The sequence below is a fragment of the Lemur catta genome, chromosome 9, assembly GCF_020740605.2.
Source record: "Lemur catta isolate mLemCat1 chromosome 9, mLemCat1.pri, whole genome shotgun sequence".
In the NCBI taxonomy this organism is placed as follows: domain Eukaryota; kingdom Metazoa; phylum Chordata; class Mammalia; order Primates; family Lemuridae; genus Lemur; species Lemur catta.
The window spans coordinates 40335179-40361048 of NC_059136.1; positions in this window are offsets into that span (position 1 = coordinate 40335179).

Genomic DNA, 25870 nt, shown 5'->3' on the forward strand with positions numbered 1-25870 from the left:
TCCCAGCAAGAGAAAGTAGATACCATAGTACATTCTGGAATGTAAGTGCTAAACACATTTGTATAGTCCTCTGAGAATTATATGGAAAATATTTATGTGTATGCATTTGCATGTCTATTTTGTAATTGATCCCAAGCTAATATGCAAAGATTTTCTTTCTACCTAGACAAAAAATCATTTGAGGAAGGTTTTTGTATCCCAAAGAATTATTTTTTGACTGGTAGACTGGAAGAGCTCAATAGACATTTAAGTAAATGACACTGAATTAAGTCAGTTTTGAAGGCTACAATCAGGGATATTCTCAAGGGGACAAGGAAGAAAATTCTACATTTTAAAAATAGTCAAAGTGCCCTAGAAAACATCTGAAGCCCACATTTGGGGGTAAAAATGATTCTTTCCTCATCAGCTTTAGTGGCTTTCCATAATAGTGCTAATTAAATTCAATCAAACAAAATGCAATGCAATTAGCTTAGATTGCCTTTAGGAACCTATGAAAATGTGTTTGGAACTTTACATACCATGTAGTGACTTAATTTGGCCATTGTCACTAACTCTCTTGGACTCAAGAATTAAACCTCCCTGCGCCTGGGTACACTACATGATTTCCAAGATACTTTCCCTTTCAAAACACTGACTGATAGCATCATTTCATTTCAGTTTACTCTATATCACACATAGACGAACAATTTCAGGAGAAATGAACAACCTCTTGCTAATACACAGCCTCCCAAGCAAACCTTCCCTCACTACTCTAACCTAAGTTAGGTGACCCTCTCTGGGTTCCATTAACAACCTCAGCAATCTCTATTATCCCCATGTTTATATTATATTCAAAATATTCCTTTATGAGCCTGTCTTTATTTTTTGGCTATAACCTCACGATAGCACAGATCAAATACAATTTGTTTTTGTTTATTATAGGCCCTCAATAAACATGCCATAGGCCCTAAGTACACATTTGTTAACTGCTTCCCTCTCCCTGTTCCATTCCGTTAAGATGCTTAAACGATTTCAGATGAAAACATGGATACCCCTTGCCAAGGTTATCAGATGTCTTCTCTGAGTCAAGTAAAATACCTAAAACTTAAATCCCGCACTCATTCTCTTCACCAGTGAAGGCCTTCTAATAATGCCCAATTTCCTGCTTTTAGATTCAAGTGCACCAAAACCCTTATACAATGATTTTATATACTGTTTGCAATCTGCATAAATAAATATCAAGAGCATGTGCTTTCTATCATTGTCTAAGTCTCTGACAGGCTTTCAGATATTTATTAATTAAGGAACTTTTTTACCAGAGATTATGAATTTTACTGAAGTACTAACTGTCACTGGTAAAACAGCGTAGTCACTGCCTTTACTATCTCTAAATAATGTGGAAGACATGACTCTGAATTTTCCTACTATGTAAGGCTATATTTGCATCTTTGATTTTGCTGGTAGAGGTTACTTTTGATAACTAAGCAGAAGGCAGAGAGGGTTGAAACAAAGGGGGAAAAAGAACCTATATGTGTGTGGAGTGATTGCCTTTGGAACCCACATTTTTCTTAATGGCTAAAGCCCAAATAAGTATGGTTTTGATAAGCTGCCATTTTGGTTCCCTGAGAAGGGCCTTCAATATGCCCTTAAAATGTAGTCCAAGTTGTATATTTCTGGGTATTTGACATTGTTTTCCTTGAATCTATTTTAGTGGTTAGTTAGTCATTGTATATTCTAACAGCCTAATTTCTTATTGTCAATCCATCCAGTGGCCAATAAAATATCGGCATTCAATATGTAATGCAAAATTAGCTAGAAGTGTCACTTTGGCTTAGTTAGAGGAGTCTGGACATGCCAATGCTATAAAATAGAATCAGAAAGCTTAACCTTGGCCTGGGCTGAGCACCAGAATCAACAAGCAGCCTAAATGACTCATTTTTCAGGGACTCAATTTTCTCATCTTTTAAAGTTAATGGAAAATATGCCCAACTCAAACTATAAAACTTCCTATGATGTAGGCTTCTAATATTCTAAAAAGATTGAGTAATTACTCCTCTTCTTGACTTACACGTATTTGGTCATCTAGTCCCACACTATTGGAAACATATATAAACTTACTGGCAATTAAATAAGACCAAATTAAGGAGGATTTTAAATTTAGGGGGTTCTTTCCCCAGAGAGAAGTATTAGATCCATTTTTTGGGGAATGATTTCTGGCACCACAGGACTGGTGAACCCAGAATCCACCTTCCTTTGGGGCTCTTGACATGCCCATCACTCTCTTATATCAATCTAACGCATTCTTTATATGCACAAAGGTCGTCTCTCAACACCAGTTTAAAGAGAGTGGTAGTAAAGGAGTGAGTTTAATCATTTATTAAACTCTTCAATGAATTTATCTTAATATGATGTTTTCCTTGTTACTTTATATATCCTTTCCTTTAAGATAAGCTCAAGGAAATCAGGGACCTTGTCAGCCTTGTTTATTGTTGAATCACCAGTGCCTAGAGTAATGTCTGCCATTTAACAGACATTAAATGAAAATGTGATTTTATTCATTCTTTAAGAACATGGAATGTAGCTAAAATCTAGTCACTTCACACAAAAACCTGCCATCATCCTCAATTACTAGGGTATGGTAGAGATAACTCATCCAAAGTAGTAGAGTTTCAATTCCTTGTCTTCCTCAGCACCAGTGGTTGTCATTATCACTTCTTCAGCTACTACTTTTACATCCATTCTGCAGCCCATGCATTACCCTGAATTGCTCTGTGTTTTAAAATTGTGAATGCCTAGATTGCTTTTACTAACTTATTCTTCTTTTCCTTCTATTTCTCTCACTTCCTTACTACCACTCAAGTCCTTTGCATACCACTTTGCATCTCACTTTTCTTTCGTTCTATCAGTACACCCCTCCTGTCCTCACTTCCTACCCCATAGTCCATGACATCAACAACAGAGCTCTTCCCTTAATCCTTGTATCTTTCCACCCTTTATACCATTTCTGGACAACTTAATCACTTATAGCTTTAAATATTACCTTAGGATAGTGCATCCCAAATTTATGTAACCAAGGCTAACCTCTTTCAAAAGTATGTCCAATTAATTACAAGGCATTCAGGGCTGAAGCTAAAACAGAAGTATTTTAAGAAATATCTTGTATTTTCTTCTTAATTCATTCACCCTAGAGTTTCATGAAGATAGTAAATAAAACTCCTATTTCCCATCCAAGTTCAAAAACATTGAGAAACAAAGGAGTCAAGTAGATGGTATATTGTAACCATAGTTTGACTAATATTGTAGCCAAAATTTAGATTTTTACCTACCCACACAAATGCAACACTCTTTCTTAGAGGTCTATTCTCACAAAATTTATGGCATGAAGGATCAGAGGTAAATTGGGGCTTCTCAGAAGGTAGATACCAGAGAGAGAGAGAGAGAGAGAAGGAGAGAGAGAAAGGGATTCAGTCACACCTGCCCAGTTCCTTTTACAAACCTCCCTAATTAAATATGTCATCTTTCCCATGACAAGGAGTAAATAAGGAGACCAAAATGTTACAGTAACAGAAACTCCCTCACTATGAAAACATATTGCAAGGGAGAGAAAGTTTTCCATCAAATTCACTTTTTCAAAAATATTATTTGAACATTTTTTATTACAAGAAGCACTGATATATCACTGATGGCTTAGAACAAAACAAATTGAAAACTGTTAAAATTAATGAAGGAATAATAGGGAGCACCAGTAACTAAGTATTAGTTGATTATCTGAGGGAAGATACAAAAACCAGTTTGTTTCAAACTGTACAAATAATAAAAAGAATTTGAAAGCACACCAAGTTTAATCAGTAGGAGGAATTATTTTAGTTTTTTCTTCTCTCATATTTTCTCTTCTCAAATAATGTTATGTAGTAAAATAATTATCATTAGCCTATAAAACTTAATTATTAATACAGTGAAACAAAAATTTAAAAAAAGCAAAAGTACAAATAGTCACATTAGATTATACCCATAATAACAATGAATTTTCAAATCTGGGACACAATAGCAAGGATAACTTTTCCTCAACATCACTTTTATTTGCATTATTCCTTTGTTCATATTTTCATTTTCCATTTAAAACTTGGTTTTCTGGCATTAATCATGTCTTTTCCTAGCCCTCGTCTCCTCCAACTTCATTTTTCATTACTTCCTGTAACACTCCCTCAGACACTACAGAGCATATCCTCTATCCTTGCCACTTGGAAGATCTTTACTCAGACCACATATGGCCTTACTTTGTGTTCTCTTCCCTAAACCCAGCCGCATTTGCCAAGAAAAGCCTTCATCCCTTGTTTCAAACAGTATGCAAAACCTTGCCTATTTCAGAAACTATTCACTTATTAATTTCACTCTGCTTTGTAGCCACTTAGGAATTCAAATTATATCATTCATTTTTACATGTCTGTTACTTTGAACCCAGAGGCTAGTGGGAAGTTCCATGGGAACTTTGCCTTTAAGACCCCCCTTCCCCTTTAAGGGCCCGCCCAAACCCGACTATAAAAGCCCTAGGTATCCGCCATTGCGGGACGCCATCTTGGCCTCAGCCCTTCTGTGTGCAGACGCCCTAATAAACTTCTCTCCATCTATCTCGGCCTCATGCATTCCCCCCTCAGTCTTTCTAACAATATCTACAATACCGTCACATGTCTTCTGGATCCTATTGCCATTTCCGCACCAAACAAGATTATATCTCATTTATATTTTTGCCTGCTCCCTGTCCTCTAGTGCTGCAGTCCCCAACCCTCTAGTCTGAGGCCTGTTAGGAACGGGGTCACGTCACCGCCTGAGGTCCCCACCCCCACTACTCTCCATGCTCCATCTGTGTAAAAGTTGTCTTCCGTGAAACGGGTCCCTGGTGCCAAAAAGGTTGGGGACCACTGCTGTAGTGTATATAGTCTAGTCTTCTTCCTACTTGCAATGATCTCATCCAGTCTGTTTTTCAATCTCTCCATGGCTCCTCTTTTCTTTTGATTAGGACAGCTTGAATCCTGTTTTCTGAGGAAAATCATTACATGAGTCAGGTTCTTTCTCCATTGTCTCATCAGCCTAACCTTATTGCCCCACACATAAATGCTCAGTAAATATTTACTAAGCAAATGAATAAATAAATGACCTCAGGGTTTGTGCTCAAATCATTTTCTTTGTGACTCGATGGTGGTGACTCTTGGACTCCCATTTGCACATGTTATGCCATCCCTGCCTCTTCATCATATGCTCTTTAATCTCATGCTTCTTACGACAAGATACCTGCTCAGTTCTCTGTTCCTGTGTCTCTGCCATGGCAACGTGCCCAGAGATCCCTCCCACTTCTTGTATTCGACCCTGCCTCAAACCTCAGAGAAATGATTGACATGATTTTACTCTTTGACTTGTGATCACATTGGTAACTATTTACCATCCTTGGTTATTGAATATTACCTAATCCATGTTCCCCACAGTGGTAGTCATTCTGTTAGTATTTATTTATTTATCATATATTTTGAACATTAATGAATTGCTAGATACTGCACTAAGAGCCAAAGGAGTAAAAGTGAACAAAACAAACAGAGCTCTGCTCTTGAAATATTGTCATTCATCTGGAGGGCAAGTAAAAACACACAAATAATTAAATAAACAAGCAAGTACCTGATCTAGAAAAAAATACTTTCGAAGTATAACCAGCTCAGAATAGGATCTGAAGTCTTGTTCGCAACATTGGAAGAAGATGAAGGGATAACATCAGCAGAGGCACTGGGACAAAAGGATTGAAATCCAAGGACCATATATGCAACAACAAAAAAACAATCTCTGATCTTTACTGGTAAAAGAAAAATCTTTGTGGATTTGCAAAAATTCAGAAAACATAGCAATAATTTACCTTAATGAAAGATGTAAAATAAACCAGGAAAGATAGACTGTCTAGGAATCTGTAATGTAAGTGCTACATAAGAGTTCTTGAAAATCCTTACATAGGTTTTAGTGAAAATACTTGTGTACTAAATGATCAAAGCAAAACCTGATTATTGGCAATGGAAGAAGAATATAAAATAATTCAAAAAGGGGAAAGTAGGTGATTGGAGATCTTTTGTATCTAAACATTTTATTCTATTGAGATGAGGGAAAGCAATAGGCAAATATGATGTCACTACAGAGGAAAAGACTAGTAATATAGACTGATTGTCAGTGTACAGAATTGGATCCAGACAGCTTAGATGCGTAATCCTATAGGTAAATAACTAAACCTTCTGCTGCTCAGCCATCTCATTTGTGTAGTGGACATAATCTTAGTATCCACCCCTTGAGTTGTTTTCAAAATTAAAGTAAGTTATATTAGCTATTAACTTGTATTTGTATAAAAATGATAAATATGGTTTTGATTTTCAGTGCTATAGAAAGAAATGTATTAAAGAATTGCAAAGAATGGTAGAAGGCAAAGTTAACATGGATTAAAAATAAAAAGGGCAATGAATAGTAAAGCAACAAACCAGTAAAGTTAGAAAAAAGAAAAAAATCCAAAAAATTAATATAAATATACAGCGAGATGGAAGTAGTAAAGTAGTGAAATAAAAACAAAAATTTTATTATTATACAGGAATATCAAATTGTATTAAGGCAAAGCATACTGTATACTATTTTAAACAAATACACTTAAAGTGGTAAATATTGAAAGGAATGTGTTGGATGAAAGATGCCAGGCTAATCAAACAAAATGAGAATAACAGTGTTAATATTAACCAAAGACAAAGTAGAATTTAAGGTTAAAAGCATGAAACAAGACAGAATAGGATATTATTTAATGATAAATAATCAATGCATATGTAAGATGATGAATCTATTTGCACCAAACAAGACAACAGCGAATTTATTCAAAAGAAAAATTATTTGAAATTTAAAGTTTACCTGATAAAAATACAAGTATAGTGTTAGATTCCAAATATGTGTCAACTACTTGGATATTAAGAAACACATTCCTGTGTAACTAATTAATCAAAATGGATATCACACATGAAATAATAAAACTACTAGAAAATAATGAAAGAAAAATGATTCCATTTCAAAACTAAGGGTAAAGAATAAAAGCTGTCTGTCCTTAGACGAATGGCTAAGGCTTTTAGTGACTTCATTATAAATAAAAACTACTAATAAAAGAGGTAGGATTTATATTTTTAAGTGAGACTTTCAAAACTTGCTGCAATATTTTCTAATTTTTTCTCTTCATTCTTCATTTGAGAAGTAATATTTGTGACTATAATCCAAATCTATCTTCAGCTTTAGTTGACAATTTTTCTTTTGTTATGATAAAACTTGACTTTAGTGAGCTATATAATATACATATAATAAAATTCACCCATTATTTCAATTCATCAGTATAAATTTATTCATAGTACCACCTTATCATTTTGAGAATCTGTTGTGATATCTCTTCTTTCAGTCCTAATGATGATGATTTGTATATTTTGTCTTTATTCCTCAATTATTCAAGCTAGAAGTTTACCAATTTTATTGGTCTTTTCAAATAAATGGCTCTTTCTTTTCTGAGGAAAATCATTGATTTTCTCTCTGATGTTTATAGATCCTATTTTATTGATTTTTTTCCTGTGATCTTTATTATTTTTTTCCTTTTACTTACTTTGAGTTTAATTTACTCTCCTTTTTCTAGCTTCTTTAGATGGAAGCTTGTATTATTGATTTACATCTTTCTTATTTTCTAATGTTAGTATTTTTCAACATAAATTTTCCTTTATGCAATATAAATGCATACACAAAATTTGGAATATTATGTTTTCATTATCATCCAATTATAAATATTTTCTAATTTTCCTTCATCCATAAAATGTTTAAAAATTAGTTAATTTCCAAAGATACAATATTTTCCAGGATACCTTATTATTATTAATTTCTAATTTAATTACTTTTGACAAAAATATGCTCTTTAATATCTTGATCATTTAAAATCTGTGGAGGCATGTTTTATGGCTTAGCATACAGTATATTTTGGTAAACATTCCATGTGTACTAGAATACAGTTTTAAGAACAGTCTGACACAAATATCAGTTGAGTTCATTGATAACACTGTTTGGATCTTCTTTATACTTGAACTTATCTTTCTCCCATTTCATCTGACAGTTTTGCTTCATGTACTTTGAAGCTCTATCATCAGGCACATACAGCTTTATAATTGTTATATTCTCTTGATATAATGATCCTTTCTTAACATTATGCATCAGCTGTTTTTATTTCTAGACAAGCCTATCTGGAAGGCTGTGTAATTTGATATCAATATAGCCATTCTAGCCCTCTGATACTTTTGTTTGCACAGTATTTCTTTTATCATTGTTTTATCTTTGAAGTATTGGTATCTTTCCATTTAAGAGTCTTTTTAAGGGTGCTGTTATGGGCTGAATGTTTGTGTTCCCCCAAAATTCATATGTGAAATCTTAAACCCCAATATGGTGGTATTAAAAGATGGAGCTTTGGAAAGTAATTATGTTATGAATAGGAATAGTGCCATTATAAGAACAGACAAGAACTCATTTGCTCTCTCTTCTTTCTGCCATAAGAACATACAAGGAGAAGACAGCCATATACAAACTGGGAAGTAAGACCTCACCAGACACCAAATCTGCCCACATCGTGATCTTGGACTTCCCAGCTTCTCAAAATGTGAGAAATAAATGTTTGTTTTTTAAGCCACCCAGTCTTTGGTAATTTGTTATTGCAGCCCAAACTGAAGAGACAAGTGTATATAGTTTTGTCTTCCTTTTCTTTTAAATGCATTCTGGCAGTCTGCTTTCTGATTGGAATGCGTGGTTTATTTAAATTAAGGTAATGAGTAAAACTGGCCTAGCCATTTGCTATATCTTTCTTATTTGTTTCATTTGTTACTTCTTTTGTTCTCCTTTTATTCCCTATTTTATGTTGAATAAATAGTTTTGTAATCTATTTTACTTCCTCTATTGCCTCTATTGCTGTGTTTCAATGAATTAGTTTTAGAGTTTGCTCTAGGAATTATAATTAACATTTTTAAATCACCAAAATCTACCTAGATTTAATATTGAATTATGACAGGTATTAATAATATAGGAATCCTGAAAAATACAGTTCCATTTACCCCACTATATTTCTTGCTTATTTCCATATATATTACATTATCCATAAAATAAACAAATGTGTTATTAAATTTTACTTCATGCAATTAAAAATTAAAATAAAAAACTATTCATGAGTATATATTCATAGATATAGATATAAGTATACATATAGATATGTAAATAATGATACTGGATATAGAATTCTGAGTTGCTATTTTTCTGCACTTTTAATATTTCATTGGATTTTTTTGCCATTTATTTTTTCTGATATATATATATGATATTTTCCTTTTCTCTTGCTTTTTCAAGACTGTCTAATTATATTTGGCTTTCATCCATTTGACAGTGACATCAAAAGTGATGTGTATGTATATATACACATTTTATTTTCACAAGGTAGATTATGAACAAAATTCATTAGCATTAAATATTTTCTTTGTTTCACAAGCAAGTTTCACAGGCTGAAGATCTCCCTCTTTATTAAAAGCTGAGACTTTTTTTTTAAGAGCCATTCAAACATACCTTTAGACTAGCACAATATTGCTTATTCATGGGCATTTCCTCACAATTGTACAATCTTTGAATATTTACCCACTTCTTGGAGGGAATGTTGAGATGCAGTATATACGGGATGGAAGGTAGAGTGAGGATTTTTAAAGAACAAAATGATTGGGCAATTCTTAAAACAATACAGAGTTATTAAAGAACTCTTGAAGGAGAGTTTACAAGGGATCACTGTGGAGTGCTGGTTGGTAAAGTTTTAAAGTTACCAGCTCTCGAGGAAAATAAGCATAGCAACAATAATAACAAAAATATAGTACCTTGATTTGTAGCATTTGCTTATTTCTGTGATATAAATAGTCTCACCATGACCAATATCAAGCCGCCAACATGACATTACTGAACACAGAGCTGGAAAGAGATGCAGGTTGGCACAGTGTTATAAAGTCTTTCCGCCATATTAATTTAATAGCCATAAATAAACCAAAGAGCATAGATGATAATAAAATGTAGCAAAATAATTATAAAGTTATGAATTTTGAGTATTTCCTACCATCATTTTTAACATAATTTATTTGACTGTGAGTTTATTTCTAACATAGTTTAATTTTTGGTAATGTTTAGTAATGTCTGGTTTTAACTACGGACTCACAAAATTTCTGACATTTTAACAGTTGGTTCTTATAAGCCAGTGTGAGCCATCTCCAGCTCACCATTAAAAATGTCATAAATGTTATTTTACATGTACCTACTGATGTCTTAGTAAAGAGAGCTTAAGTTTTTGTGTGCCAAAATTGTTGAAAGTAAACGTCGATTAATTGGGAACAATAATGAAGATAGTGGGCATTTCTGAAACATTATCTGGAATATATGTGTAAATGGTGTATTGATATTACAAGTCTTGGTGAGGTTAAATCAGCCATAATCTTATTTTTCTTCAGACTTAATCCCTGTCTTTCATCAGAATATCAACAAAACACAGTAAGATTTGGGGTCATTTTCTGTTGTTAGAACAACTCCTTTTGTGTATTAAAATGGAATATATTACCATTAGGCTGTGCTCTAATTATTATACCTCAATTTTGGATTTAGTTTATTTTTCTCCCTTTCTTCTTACCTCCCTCCCTTTCTTCCCAGCATGTGTCCTACTCTATCTCAATAACTTGCCATGGGGAAAGAGGATGTGATTGGTTTTTTCTCTGACCTTTTCCACTCCTTCCCCCTTCTCTTGCTATTCCCGATCTTTCAAGTCTGGATAGGAAAAAAAGAAAATAGAAGTAAAACGGCAAAATGACTTTTTGCTTGTTGATGCTATTTGTATTTCTCTGCAAGTAAATGAATGACTTCTGTCAAACAGACATCCAAATGCTGGCAAGGTCTGTTATTTAACACAAGGTACTTTTGCTGGATTTTGGATCCCTTCTGCCCATTACCAACACCATAACTGAGACTTTGCACCATTCTCTAAAAGGGGTAGTAATGCTAGATCTGGCTGATTTTATTTTCAATTTCCCCTTGATTTCTACCCCAACAACACAGGTAGTATAGACTTACTGCCAGGGTTACTTAGAGCCAGAGACAGCCCTTTTGGTCAAGTTTCCTTCAAGATGGTTCAAAACCAATCACTGCACTTTCTATACTTATTACTTCGACACAACAAAAATGGTACACTGTTGTGCTACATTAAACCCTGTAAATGCAGGCTGCTCCTAAAATTGTCCTCCTACTACTCTCTGATGGTGACCTAGGATAGAGCTGCAAATTCATCAAATATCCAGGCAAGGGGTGAGATGCTAGTTTTACCTCTTTCTAATAGTCCCCCCTCTGTTGTGTCACTTATTTTAAAAGTGGTAAGGTTTTTTTCTTTCAAATCACTAGTCTAAAATGCACATCCAGCAAATGTTAGCCCTACCTTGTCTTTCTTCAGGTCAGCCACCCTGCGTCATTGCTTGTGTATATCAGGCTGAATGTTATACAGCTTCTTAAAGCAAGCTCAGTGCTCTTCATTTCTTCCATAAATCAAATTTCCTGGAACACTTAATAAAATGTAGAAGGAAAGAGTCAGAGCTTCTCTAAAGTGTTTTAGGTCCAATTTGTTGTTTTTGTCTTTGCATGCATTTCCATTTGGACAGTACATCATTGGCTGTCCTTTCATAGTTAAAAGTATAATCCTACTGTGTCTGCACAACATTAAACATCTGGATGGATACTAAAAGATTCTATGGTTGGAAAGTAAGAGTCAATCCAACATGTCTGGATAACACCAAACAACCAGATGTTTGACCGATTTTTTTTTTTTAAATAAATGTACTCCTAATTTGAATGGTCTCAGCTGAACTGAACTGAACCAATTAAGTTATTAAATGTGCCATGCACTGAGTGAGGGATCTCATATATGAATTATTCATTTAAATGTTATAATAATCCTGCCAAATTGACAATTACTATCCCTGTTTTTGCTATGGAAGAAGTGAAAGCTGATTTTACCAAGCATATACAACTAATAAATGCAGAGATGGGATTCAAACTCATGCCACACTGTGGCATGTCTTTATACTCAACACAGACTCCACTTGGACACCCTCAAAGTACACTGTGTCATCTTTAGACTTCTTTGTCATTCTCTCCAGTAAAGCCTTCCTGATGGAACATGACCACATATCCTTGGTGGTGCTTTTTTTTCCATATTTGATCACTTAATTTTTAATTTGCTCTTCTGTATGGGGGTCTTTCTTATCCTCTAAGGCTTCCTTCATTCTAATTCAGCGTGACTCTAGACCCAACGTGGTTCCAATTTATTAAATCTCTGTTTTTGGTGTTTATGGAAAGAACATTTGATGTTATTAGTTTCATTTCCATTCATATACCCCATCACCACAATAAAGAAAAGATATATGAAGCGAAGCAGGCCATGCTCTATCACTCGACACTGGCATGATTCTGATAGAGTGTTTTCCTAGTGTCCTTGGGTAAATATAATGGGTACTATTATGCTTCATGATTCTAAGATCTTTTTTATATCACATAATTTTGCTTTATCAAAATAAATCATTCTCAAGGTTGTCAGGAAATTGTGTTTTATCCATGCACTGGGGAACCAAATTCTCTCTAGGAGTAACAGGACTGCAAAGCATTTGAAAGGAAAGGCCTATGGTTTTCTATCCATTCTGGTGACATGCAAAATGCTAATATTGGAGCTTGAGGATTGTTGTTCCACTTCTATGCTGCCCATGGAAACCACTTTCTCCACTCCACTTGGCCACTACAATCTTCCTTAAAACTCTAAAGGCACATTTCTAAATTTTCAGTTCCCAGGTATCCTTGTGCCACATGATATGGGTTAATGTCACCTATATGGTCACACATCTTTGGGAATGTGCTATTTCTACCTCCTCTAAGTTAAGTGAACCAACATTTATCCATGCTTCAAACTTGCTCCTCTCAGGAGATATTCTAGTTCATAACCTCTAAGGGCCTCAATTTTCACATACTATACACATTTCCATTACTCCTCTGGGCCAATGGACCTTACACTCCAGAGCAGAGGAGTTTTATTGTTTTGCTAAGGAAAATGGGGTGAGATGTTAAATTTCTGACAGCAGTGAAAACAAGGTGGAAATGTATTCCTTTAGAAATTACACTCCTCCATCTTTAAACTTTTAAGGTTAAAAAAAGTAAAAACATTTATATTTAGGGTAGATTAATGAAAATAGCCAACATTTATTAAATACTAATCAGTGTCAAGCACCATTCAAAAGTCTTAAAATCTAAATACCTAACTTCTAAAATACATATAGTAGCTGGTTGTACACTAAATTATCTAAGGAAAGAATGTCCTGTACTATTTTCCTTCTACAGATGATGAAATAAAGGCTGAGATAGGTTGATAGTTAACTTGGATTTACAAGATCACACAGCATGTGTATGTTAGAGCCAGGTTTTGAATCCAAGTTTGATGGATTATAAAGCCTGTGTTCTGTGTCTCATTGAATCATAGCCCTGATGCTAAAAGCCCTATGAAAAACATGGGCTCAGGGTTTCTTAAGACTGTTCCATGAACTATTAGCACGAGTGAATTTATTTCTATCACTCCAGAATTTCTGAATCAGAATATTTGGGTGGTAAACCAGGATTTGTATGTAAACAATTCCTTGAAGTAATTCTTAGACACAGTAACTTTAAGAATGGCTCATCATATATCCACCATATCTAAAGAGCATTGTCTTTATTTGTTTGTTTGTTTTGTCTTTTTTTTGTTTTGTTTTTTAAGACAAAGTCTTACTCTGTTGCCCGGGCTGGAGTGCCGTGGCATCAGCCTAGCTCACAGCAACCTCAAACTCCTGGGCTTAAGCAATCCTCCTGCCTCAGCCTCCCAAGTAGCTGGGACTACAGGCATGTGCCACCATGCCTGGCTAATTTTTCTTTATATATATATATATTTTTTTAGTTGTCCAGCTAATTTGTTTCAATTTTTTTAGTAGAAACAGGGTCCTGCTCTTGCTCAGCCTGGTCTTGAACTCCTCAGCTCAAATGATCCTCCCACCTCAGCCTCCCAGAGTGCTAGGATTACAGGTGTGAGCCACCGCACCCGGCCCTCTTTGTTTTTGTTTGCTTTGGCTACAACACAAAAGATGCTGGCATGTGTAACAAACTTCCATGTATAGACATTTCAGGACACTAGCTTTAATACATCTCTCTCAAAAAATGTACTAGCATATTAGTGAAAGGAGTTCACGTGACCCATAGAATATCATTAATTAGCCAATCACCCTCCTAAATTACCTTCTTTGAAAAAGCTTTGTCTTGATTTTAGTCTCTTAAAATGACAATTCTCAGAACATTACAGTACTGTGGATGCAACCAGACCAGGACAGAATGGAAAAGTGTGATGAGTACACCTTTCCTGAGTGGAGTATACTTCATACCATTTTTAGGTTTTGACAATTCTATTATTATCTTCCCCAATCATAAATCTCGAAATGTCAGCTCTCCTTCCTACATAACTCACCCTTTACACCTAACCTCTGCAGATTAGCCAGAGATGGGCACAATCCATGGGAACACAATCCAATGGCTGGCTAACAAGCATACAATTACTTTATTCTTAAGATTTTGATCTAAGGTACAAATAAATGAAATTACTAAAATTGTATCAGAATGCCCTCTATAAGATCATGCAGCATGAAGCCAGGGTTTGCTTTCCTACTGCTCTGTTCATATCACTATCACAGCACCTATGAACTTGCACTATGCTTTTGTATTTTTAGGGAATGGTGGCACCTTCTTTATCTTCACATCTCTTGTGTATATTGGTGCCTCACACATAGAGTTGCCCAGAAAATGCTTATTGAATTCCACAAGTATAAAAATATCTATAACATATCCATTTGTAAGGCATTGAGAGAAACTTTGTACATAGCTCAGAGATTGATAACTTAACACGATCCTGAAGAATCTGGCCCTAACTCAGAAAAAGAGAAAACATTGATATATAGAATATATAGATACAAATAAAAATAACTTTATTTTAGTAATCATTGTGCTCCTAGTGCCTTTTGTTTGGCCTGACAGATACCAGAAACTCAATAAATTGTTGCTGAATGAGCTATATTTAAAAACATGAAGAGGTTATATAATAAAATATAGACAACAAGAAATGTGGATTAAATCTCAGTGTACCTTAGCCGCAGTGTTCTATATAATAAGTACTTAAGAAATGCTCAAATGATTGAAGAATTTATACTATCTGACACAAATGAAGACAAAGATGAGCTGAGCAAAACTAAGTGTGCTTACTTTGGACCATGATGATATGAGAGATAAAGTATGAGAACTCTATATGAAGTCCCTTAAAAAAATAGGACAGGTTGCAGTCTCTCACGTGCTTGCTTTCCTCCAGCCAAATCAGATTATCCATACCTTCCTCCCTCTGCATATGGTCGCAGGTCTTAAGCCATCCCACGTGGGTTCAGGATAGGTTCAACCCCTCTCTCTTCATACAGCTAATGCCAATATTTTCCCCAATGTCTTGCTAACAGGCTCCTATATGATTTAGAGTGTCTTCTACTAGTTTGTTTAGCATATTGTGAGATTCTTCACCATAGTTTTTATTACACTGTGGGGTTTATTTTAGTTTAAAATGTGCATTAAATACCTGTCTATGTTCTGGATAAGAAAATGGATCTGTAATCAGGAAGTCAAAGGTTGCAGTTCTGGATTTTGTTTAAATTGTTTTTCCTAGAAATCCAGTTCATGGATAGACTTGACCCTTATTCTCAGCCCTTGATATTTTCTGAATGTCCAATTACATGAGCGTTACAACAACAAGGCAGGCTCCCTCAGATCAGACAGACTTGAAAACAAATTGAAGGATATGACTTAGGATTTGTTTAAACGTCTCTGAAATTTTTATTGAAATATCAGTAGTACATTGTCAAAGGCACTCCAGTTTAAATTTTAGATTTAAGAATTATTTTCACATAAAGAATACTTTGCAATTATAAGGCACTTTCTGATTTGCAAAGCTTTTCCATACATGTGCTGATTAAATCATCCTGCTCGTCTTAGAAGATAGACAAGGCATGTATTGGATATTATAATCCTTTTTCATATATAAGAATACTGAAGCTGAGGCACAGAGAGGTAGTGAGTGGTTTTTCAACTCATAAATGGTATTGCTATTACTCCACCTGTGGTTTTCTGGTTCCAAGTCCCATCCTCCTTTCCATTGCACCACATATGTTACTGATTGCTCCTATCTGTCAGGTTTTGGGAGGTAGGAACTCAAGAAGCCAATTACAGAACCATCAGGTGTATCAGCATGCAGGAGCCAGGAAAGGTGGCAAGCTGGGTGGCTGAAGTTCAACAGGACTGTCTCAGAGTTCCTCTTAAGTTACTAAACACACAGCTATTGTATATTACTTGAGCAACAGGCCATGCTTTAAGGTAAGCTGTTTAGCATGATTTACCGAATGTAGGGATACTAAAAAGCATCTGCCAAAGTCAATCCAACATAAATACGCAAATGTAATAAAAATCTAACTTCATGCAGACAAGTTTTGACAAATGTCATTGCAATGGGGTTTTGGACGTGAGGGGAATGTGCATTTCATCACTTACATAATCAGTCCTTCTCGTAGCACCTTAGAATGAAGCTTTGTGAATCATACATAAGCACAGTTTGTCCTGGTAGCCTCTGGAATTAGCTCACACATTAAAGCTTTCTTTAGAATGGTGAATTGAGTTCTAAAAGGTTCTTGGCTTTCTACTCTCACAAGACAGCACTTAAAACTTTTCCCCCCTTTGGCATTGTCCTTCTTATTTCTCTTACATATCATTATTTCATCAAATGTATGTACTCAATATGCTTCCAATTTTGTTTTGTTTGTTGGGCCAGTGAACCTGGGTAACCCAAGGCACATGGCCAAGCATCTGGTAACAATAAAATCAACGTTACAGTAGAAGAACATCAAGAATCCTGTAGCCATAAGGTAATGTGGAGTATATCTGGGTAGCTATGAAAAATACGTAATAGTGTGTTATCGTCTGTGATAGTTGTGTTCTCTGAGTTGACAGAACTAGGTCAAAGATCCCTGACAGCCTATTTCCAATATATTAGGCCAGGAGAAAACAGCACTTGTCCTTTGCATCTGGTCTAGATTTTAGTTTTGATTTATCATTTCTTCCAAGATTCTTAGAATCACAGAACCCTAAAAACTGCAGATAAAATGTTTATCAGGTCACCAGTTTAAGAAAGAAGAGCAGACTGCCTTTACATAACACATCTTTTTGTGTTCATCAGGTTTTGTTTTCACAGTTGGAGTACTGAGTAGAGTGTAAAAGAGTCTATGAAAATATATTTTTTCCTAGATATTCATTCTAAATATTCCTTTCCTTCATTTTGGCACAATATTTTATCACTAGCGCCTAGCACAGTTTTAGGTACCTAGTAGGTACCAAAACATATTTGGTGAATAAATGAACTACTTAGTTTTCACTCTTTACCTTATTGTAAAACACACTTCTTTGATGTTTGCACTAGCCTCTTACTTTTGTGTATTCTTCACGTACTAACCACTTAAATAAACTCTTCCTGTTTCAGTCCTTAGTATGTTAAAAGAAGATCCTAACTATACTTCCCTAGGTTGTTTAAACAAATTTCTAATTTGATTAACTTTTACATTTTTCCCACAGTTTAATTAGTTCGGAATTTGAGGTTGATACTTAGGCTCACTTTTTCCATTTCTAGTTCCACACAACTTTTTATTTTAAGTTTTCAGTAAGCATTTTATGATGCATACCTGTTAGGTGTCAGAGAGAAACATATTTTCCATTTGAAAATCTATAAACGGAGGCTTACAGTTTTAGGGGTTGCTGTTCTTAAATGTTTCTCAAGAAAGTCAATTAACTTTTCCCTTTTATACTAGGATGATAATAAGTGTCGAGTCTTCAGAGAAACCATTTAACTGGTCTTTAGTTATATCTTCTTCAAAAAAAATATATTAATCACTACATCTCCAGAGTCTCTTCTCGCCCTTTCATTAAAAAATATATGATCTAAAGGAAAATATAAAATATTTCTCTTCAAAGAATGCTGGCCCAACATAGAATGAAGAGCAGAAGATTGATATTCTCCCTGCATAATTCATATGAAAAATAGTTTTGGCCTGAATTTTTGGGCCAAAATGTTGTCTCCTGTGTTGTCACTGCACATGTTGTCTCCTGTGTTGTCCACGTTGTGCATGAAGATATATTTGGCCTCTCTGAACATTCTTGCTTCAGACAATCAGCAATGCAGACGGCCACTCAAGAGGAAACTTAGCTCACTTCCCAATTAGAACGCCATGCACATTGAACAACCACACTTGTTCTCAACTCTTGGGAAAGGAATTGGAAATTTATGGCCCTTGAACAGATGCCTCCTTTTCTGTGGATGTCTTTGCAAACAATAGTGGCTTCCTCACAACTGTCTGTGTCTCTGTCAAAAAACAAGAAAAATGACATTTGTTTTCTTTGGCAGAAAAGTAAGATCTGAAAACCATGCCCTTTCCCTCACTTGCCACTCTTTTTAAGTCTCTGTTCAGTTCTTAGGTTATGTGGGCAGCAGCTCTGCTAGGAGAAACCTTTTGATCTTTGTCTTATTCTCAGCTAGAGGAAGATGACTTATCTCTGGGAGTCTGTGACCACTCCTTTCCAGATACAGGCATGACTTGGACCACTGAGTAAAACAGAATGAGCTTCTCCAGCATTTTTACTAAGTACTAAATGAACTTGTACTTTATTATATATTTTCTTTCTTTGTTGATTATGTCTTTCCTGAACATATGCCTTATCTGAAGAACTGAATTTGTATTTCTTACTGTAGGTGTTGTCATCTATCACATCTGCAAAAGATCAGGGCATTTGACAAGTGCATGCTCATGTGATGTGATTAAGCACAGCGTCAATCAGAATAGTAATTGCAAAAATGATAATAGTAACAACCAACAACCACTTTAGGGGTATCTAATCTATGATAGAGTCTGTTTGGATAGCATATGGATGTATCCACAGACCTCACTAATCTGTATTTAGAATTAAGGTGACATTTCCTTTCATATCTAAATTTTTATAAATCCAAACTCCTGTCCTTCCTAGTTCTACAAGAATCCTCTCCCAGAGCTGTGTCTGATATTTCCCCTCAAAAACATGTATGTGTTCCACAATTTTATACTGTCTTTTCATTTGTCTCTGTAATTGGTCATCCTACTTTGAGCTGATTCTTTGGAGATCACCTAAAAATGTACTTTCAGGTTAATCAAAGTTAGTTCAAGGCTATCATATTTAATTAATTCTTAAGGTAATAGTTTTCAGTGATAAATAGACATATAACTAAGTATGTAGATAATACATAACAAATAGACTAACAGACTACTTAATTAGTTAAATGCTTTGACTGCATTAGAAATGGACATTCTTAAAAAACAAAGACCAGATTCACCCTCACAATCCCTTCCAAACCCCTGCTGCACCTGTGAGCTGCAGGCAAGCTAATTCCCAACAAGAATCACTTTCTGTTTCTTTCCTTCAGATCCAGATCCAATTTCTTCCTGGCCTCAAAGATGGAAGAACTTTCTTCCACAAGCTCAGAAGAACTCAATTCTGCCCCCACGATACATATAATGGCAACATCTATTTACTCTGGTGGATATGTATTCGTTTGATAATTATGTCATCTTCTTATTCAGTAGAAATAATCATTTCCAGTTCCAGGCATTGTGCTATATAGTGCTCCGTGATTGAAACAACAGCAAAATGAGACAAGAACAAGCATATTACTTGTCCCTATGGCTCTTACAGTTTACTGGGGAGTCACCATTGCATATCTCCAAGCCTGGGAAATTTTATGTTAAATATGTGTGAGGCACAGAGTCTTGTCCATGTAGCACTTTAGTGTTCTTTTTTATATACTTTTCTCTACTGTGACAGGAGCATCAGTTTTGAGTTTGTCTCTTACGCGCATGCACACACATACACACTCTTTCCAAAAGCACACGAACACAAATATTTGGTAATGAATAAAGTAGGATTTAGGAAAAAAGCAAAAACTGTAACCCTGCCTAGTTCTGCTTACATTAATTAACCAGATTATATCACTGATGAGAATATTTAACATTTTAATTTGAAGCACTTACATTTAGATTACTTAGCTAGTTTGGGGCTTCCTCTAGGATAAATAATACCTATTTGTTTTATATTTTCATAATTGGCTATTTCTTGTGATTCTTTCATACCAAAAAAAGTCATTGCTAGAGATGACTTCAAATACATAGAAAAACAATTATTATTGCTATTCCTATTATTACTATTCTATTACCACAATAGTATGACCATTCTTGTCATTATTGTTAATATTACAAATATGCTTTTTTAAGCTTCAAAGAAAATTGGCCTTCAACATACTTCTTTTCAAATAGTTTTCTCATGAATCCCTAAAAAGTACATTCAATTTAGTTCTCAAGTTTATTCTAAGAAATTACAAATTTATAGGCAGTGACTCATCCAAGGTAGCATAATTAAATTGTGGTTGTGAATTTGTGTTATGGTTCCAGGTTTTTCTGATTCCAAATTTTGCTTTTTTTCCAGTATGTTACTGGGTGGATGTGGACTTATTTCCTTTAGGATACTGGTGACTTCTTTTGTCCAATACAACTTTTGTCCAACACAACCTGCTAATATAGTAGGAGACAGACAAAGAAAAGAGAAATAAACCTTCCATGCCATGGCAAGCAGCAGAGAAATGTCTTTATAGCAACATGTAAGAAAAGCCACTAGAGAGTTTTATAAATTTAATTTTTAGTCTATTAATATAAAATGGTGGTCAAGCGTGGTGGCTCACACCTGCGATACTTATACTCCAGGAAGTCGAGGCAGGAGGATCATTTGAGGTCAGGGGTTCAAGACCAGCCTGAGCAAGAGCAAGACCCTGTCTCTACTCAAAATAGAAAAACTTAGCTGGGCAACTAAAAATAGAAAAATTAGCCAGGCATGGTGGTGCACGCCTGTAGTGCCAGCTACTCGGGAGGCTGAGGCAGGAGGATTGCTTTAGCCCAGGAGTTTGAGGTTGCTGTGAGCTAGGGTGACGCCACGGCACTCTAGCCCAGAGAACAGAGCGAGACTCTGTCTAAAAACAAAAAACAAACAAAAAAAACCTTAAAATAGTCTTGTAATTTTCAAACTCTTTGTCAAAGCTTTCTTTTAGTTTTCATTATGAATATAGTATCTTTTACTCATTTACCAAATATAAAATTATATTACACTATTTTGTGTAATTTTTCAAACAAGTGCTAATTCCCCTCCCAAAGTGTCAGATACAATTCTTTGTTAGGTCCAGCTCTCTATCTGTGCCTCCTAACTAGGAGCAGCCTAGAGGTTCACACATCTGGACTGAACTATCCATAAGAACTCATCCCACCTCCAACACAAACACACATGTCCACAAACACTGAGTCCCAAAGCTAGTCTATGTGAAGTACCTTATTGACTTCTATCCTATTAGAATTGGAAGGAAATCTGCCATACTAGTATTTTTCAGCTCTTTTAAAACAGCCATAACCAGTGAAGGAACTTGAGAAGAGCTCGTTGATGAGTTTCCTGCTAGCCAGGTAAATAAAAGGCAAAAAACAAACATCTAAATCTAAAATTTCAAGTAAATTGTAGTCTAACAGTACAAGTCCAGCAAAATGAGGTACTTCTCTCCCAGTGGCTCTATTAAAAAAATAAGAAACTAAAAAAAAAAAAAAAAAACAAAAAACAAATTTAGGGAAAAGAGTATGCAATTCAAAGTATCTGATTCCTAGAAAAATTGCAAAATATTTCCCAGTTGACTGAATTTAACAAATTTTAAGATGGCTTTATATGTGTAGACAAAGTCTTTGTTAAAATTTCAGACAATACAACTATCTTGTTCTACTATATTCTTGCAATAAGCAAATAATATTATCAATAGTTTTAGGTCTACACAAACCACTCAGCAAATATTTTTATCTAATATAGTGTCTAAAAATTATACAGATAAATCAACAATAATTTTTATCCTATTTGGGGTGTCTGTTATCAACCAATATAAATGAGTTTTCTTTCTGAATTCCATAGAAAATTCCTTTGGATACCTATTGAAAGATGTGCTATTGAAAACTAAATGTGATTCAAAATATTAAGATGTTCCAATAAAACATGGACTTCACTAATTCCTCCATTTTTATAATTTACAAAAACAATCTTAAGGTTGATAAATAGATTTGAAATGCCCATTCAAAATGCCAAGAAACATATGCCATTAGTGCACATGCTCCTCTTTTTGAGCTAAAGAAATTCCCATAAAACATTTCTAGTCTCAGGCCCCTTCTCCATAGACACAATTCTCTGGATGACATTAAAAGGCAGTAAGTAGATAGGCATAGTGTTTCAAAGCATCTCAACTAGAATATCTGAGGCATTGAGATGAAGAAGTCTCTTCTCTCCTCCATAGTTTGGTTCCTCTATGAAATCCATGAAAGCTAGAGCCTCAGTCTCCTCATGTACAAAATGGTGATAGCTACATCTGCTTCAAAGAGTTTTTGAAGTGTCTCAAACATTTATGTATATTAACATATATACACACACACATATCTTTCATGTATATGTAAGTAATTTGCCAATTTGAGCACTTCTCTGTAAACATGTATGAACTTATGTTTGCACTCTCACAATCCATTCTAGTTGACCCTTTATTGAAACCAGCTTGAAACCAGCTTCTGAAAGGCTTAGACTTAACAGCCTAGTCCAATAGGTGAAACTGTACTTCTCACTCCCTCAAGTATTGGATCAGGGATATACCCATATCCAGGCCTATGAAAATTAGTGCAGAACATTTCCCTGGATACAATGAGGATATAGGTATGAGACCTAATAGAAGCTCTCTCTTCTCTGAGATTATACATGGTATGGATATTAGACCTGAAGCTTCAGCAATTTTACTAACAGAAAGGCAATCAGCCTGAACTTAAAGCCACGTATGCAAAAGGGTAGAGCCAAGAGAATTACTAAGAACCAGAGTTGACACTAATAAACTATGCTATATCTTACCCTGACTCTGGCTTTTCAGATATATGTTCCAATATAATTTGAATTTTAAGCCAATTGATCTGGAATTTCTGTTTCTTGAAATCAAAAGTGTCCTAACTTATAGAAAATGGAAAGGAATTTGTTTTATTGATGTTGCTTTGTTTCTATTCAAATGTCAGGGCAAAGGAATCTGAATGGAATGCGTGCTTTCAGCCTTACCTTTTCACCTGTGGCCCACCTAGAAGGCCAGTAAGTCAGGTATGCACCAACTGGAGCCCTCACAGATCTTAAACTACTAATAGATGTTTTATGTTTCTCCAGAGCTCTTTCTCTAGAGAGATGGGGATACAATCTGCCATACAATAAAAGTACAGAAGGAAGGCTCTGTCCAAGGAAAAATCATCAGCTCAATAGATGGGTTTTCTTTTCCCCTCTGTCACAATTTTCCATACATCCCATACATCAAGAGGGCATTGGAATGGAGGTCAGCATTTGTGAGATCTGATTAGGGGGAAATTGGCTTGTGGATACATTTAGTTTGGGTTTAATAAAACAGAATTATGTGAGTTTTGACACATCACTTCTAGGCAGCCGTCCCATATGGGTTTGGCTCCTTATGACACAGAGGTACAGGACCAAAAGCTGTATGTTAATATGTCCCACAACATCAGTCACCAGAAGTGGGTGAGTAATGGGAGGAGAAGCCAGTTTTGAGATGTTCTAATCCAGAAGCTATCTGTGCAAAATTTTTCAAATCATCAGATATGTATTAATAAAATTCTAAAGAGAGAATTTAATTGATAACTAATCAAAATTAAATTTCTCTGCTCTCAGTTTTTTCTTAGCTTTCTTACTGCTCATTACTAGAAGTCATTTTATTTTATCTTTATAGGGCACAATCTATAGTATAAAGTGAGAGTACAATTGTGGGAGCTTTCATGTTCTAGGCATTCTAACTATACATAAAAATTTTGACCTCTCATGCCAGAAGTAAGGGTGAATTATTGTTTTTCATTTTCTTTATTGAAAATAATATTTAAAAGTTAGTTATAACAATTTAAACAAAAATGCAACCAAAATATAGGAAAAAATGGATATGGTGGGATGTTAATCAATTAGTTAATAAAAATATTGCTGCTTTTTTGGATTTTGTGATGTTCTTGGTACTTGTCAGCTTTAAATATATTCAAATTTGCTGTATTTTTTCTCAGTATATATAAGTACTTATATTTATATCCAGTTTTTTAAATTGTGATTATTTTTTTCTAAAGAGGCTCCCCCCGAAAGTAAATATGTATCAATTTCCACAAAATTTGGATTTTCCCCAAGGTGTATCCTAAGAATTTATGGAGAAAAATGATGAATTACTCAATTTTCTGGGAGAGGATAAAAAGCTCTTATGAAGAGTTACGTTTAAGAAGGATCTTGCAGAATAAGTAGAGAAAACTGGTCTTAAATAGAGAAAAGAAGCCTGAGTCCTTAGTTCAAAGGTCACTGAAATGCCTTCATTGAATGCTATATCTCAACATGCACCCCACCCCCACCATGCCCAGCCCCACCCCCACCATGCCTAGCCACTCTATTGCATCACTCTGTTTGAATGTACATTACGTTTTACTTCTATATCATTGTGAAAATGTAAGCTTCATGAAGGCAACAATTTGTTCCACCTTGTTCACTGTAACCCTAGATCCTAGGACAGTGCCTGCCATATAGCATACAATAAAGATAGGTGTTTCATAAATATTTGTTCAATGAATGAATGCTCTATAGTTTCCTATATTAACATGAGCTTCTTTGATTTTAATCATTCAGTGGAAGAGAATAGCCATTAACCTGAACAATTCCAAATCTCTAGCTAAGTTTTATTTCTGTGTGTTAAGCTTTCAGAATCCTATGACAATATAGTTTTATTTTCAGTTACTAAACACACACACACACACACACCCCCCCAAATGCATGCACACACGCACACATACACAGAAGATTGAAGAAATCTAGAAATTAAAAAATCAGATTTTTCAAATACATAAATTATTCTCTCTATAATCATTTTTAGAAAAGCAGAAAAAAAGAATCTAATCAGACTAAAATGATACATCTGGCCACCATACCAAAAAGGCAACATCTTGACAACTGCTAATTTAATTGAAAATTGTGCAGATATTTTATCACAGAGTTAATCAATCCTAGCAATAATGCTGATAATCTTTCCAGGAACTTAGAAGCAATCTTAGTACTTTTGGTGTAAGTTACTTCTTTTAATCATAAATTTTTTTTTTTGGTGAAAGTTTTATTTTGTAATCATGAGTGAGAGGACCCAAAGGAACCTTCTTAGTTTCAGGCAACTCTCCAAATTGTCACAAGAACAGGACAAAGATTTCCCAATATTAGCTTGCCTATGCCACTAAACTTTACCTGACCTAATTTTCTCCATCACAGAGTTGTGAAGCTAAAAGAGACCTGAGTAGTCCCTGTGACCAAAACAGATGCATACTAAATAGTCGCTTCTCCTTTTCTCCTTGCAAACAGAATCTCTTTGGGGTCAAAATGTGCCCAGATCTGTATTTATTTTCCCATTATTCTTTTCAGCTAGAGTTGGCCATGTGACATTTTTAGTTGGTCATATGTAAGACAAAGTCTAATATTTTTTAAGATTATGTGTTCCAATATAAGGAACTAGCACAGCAGG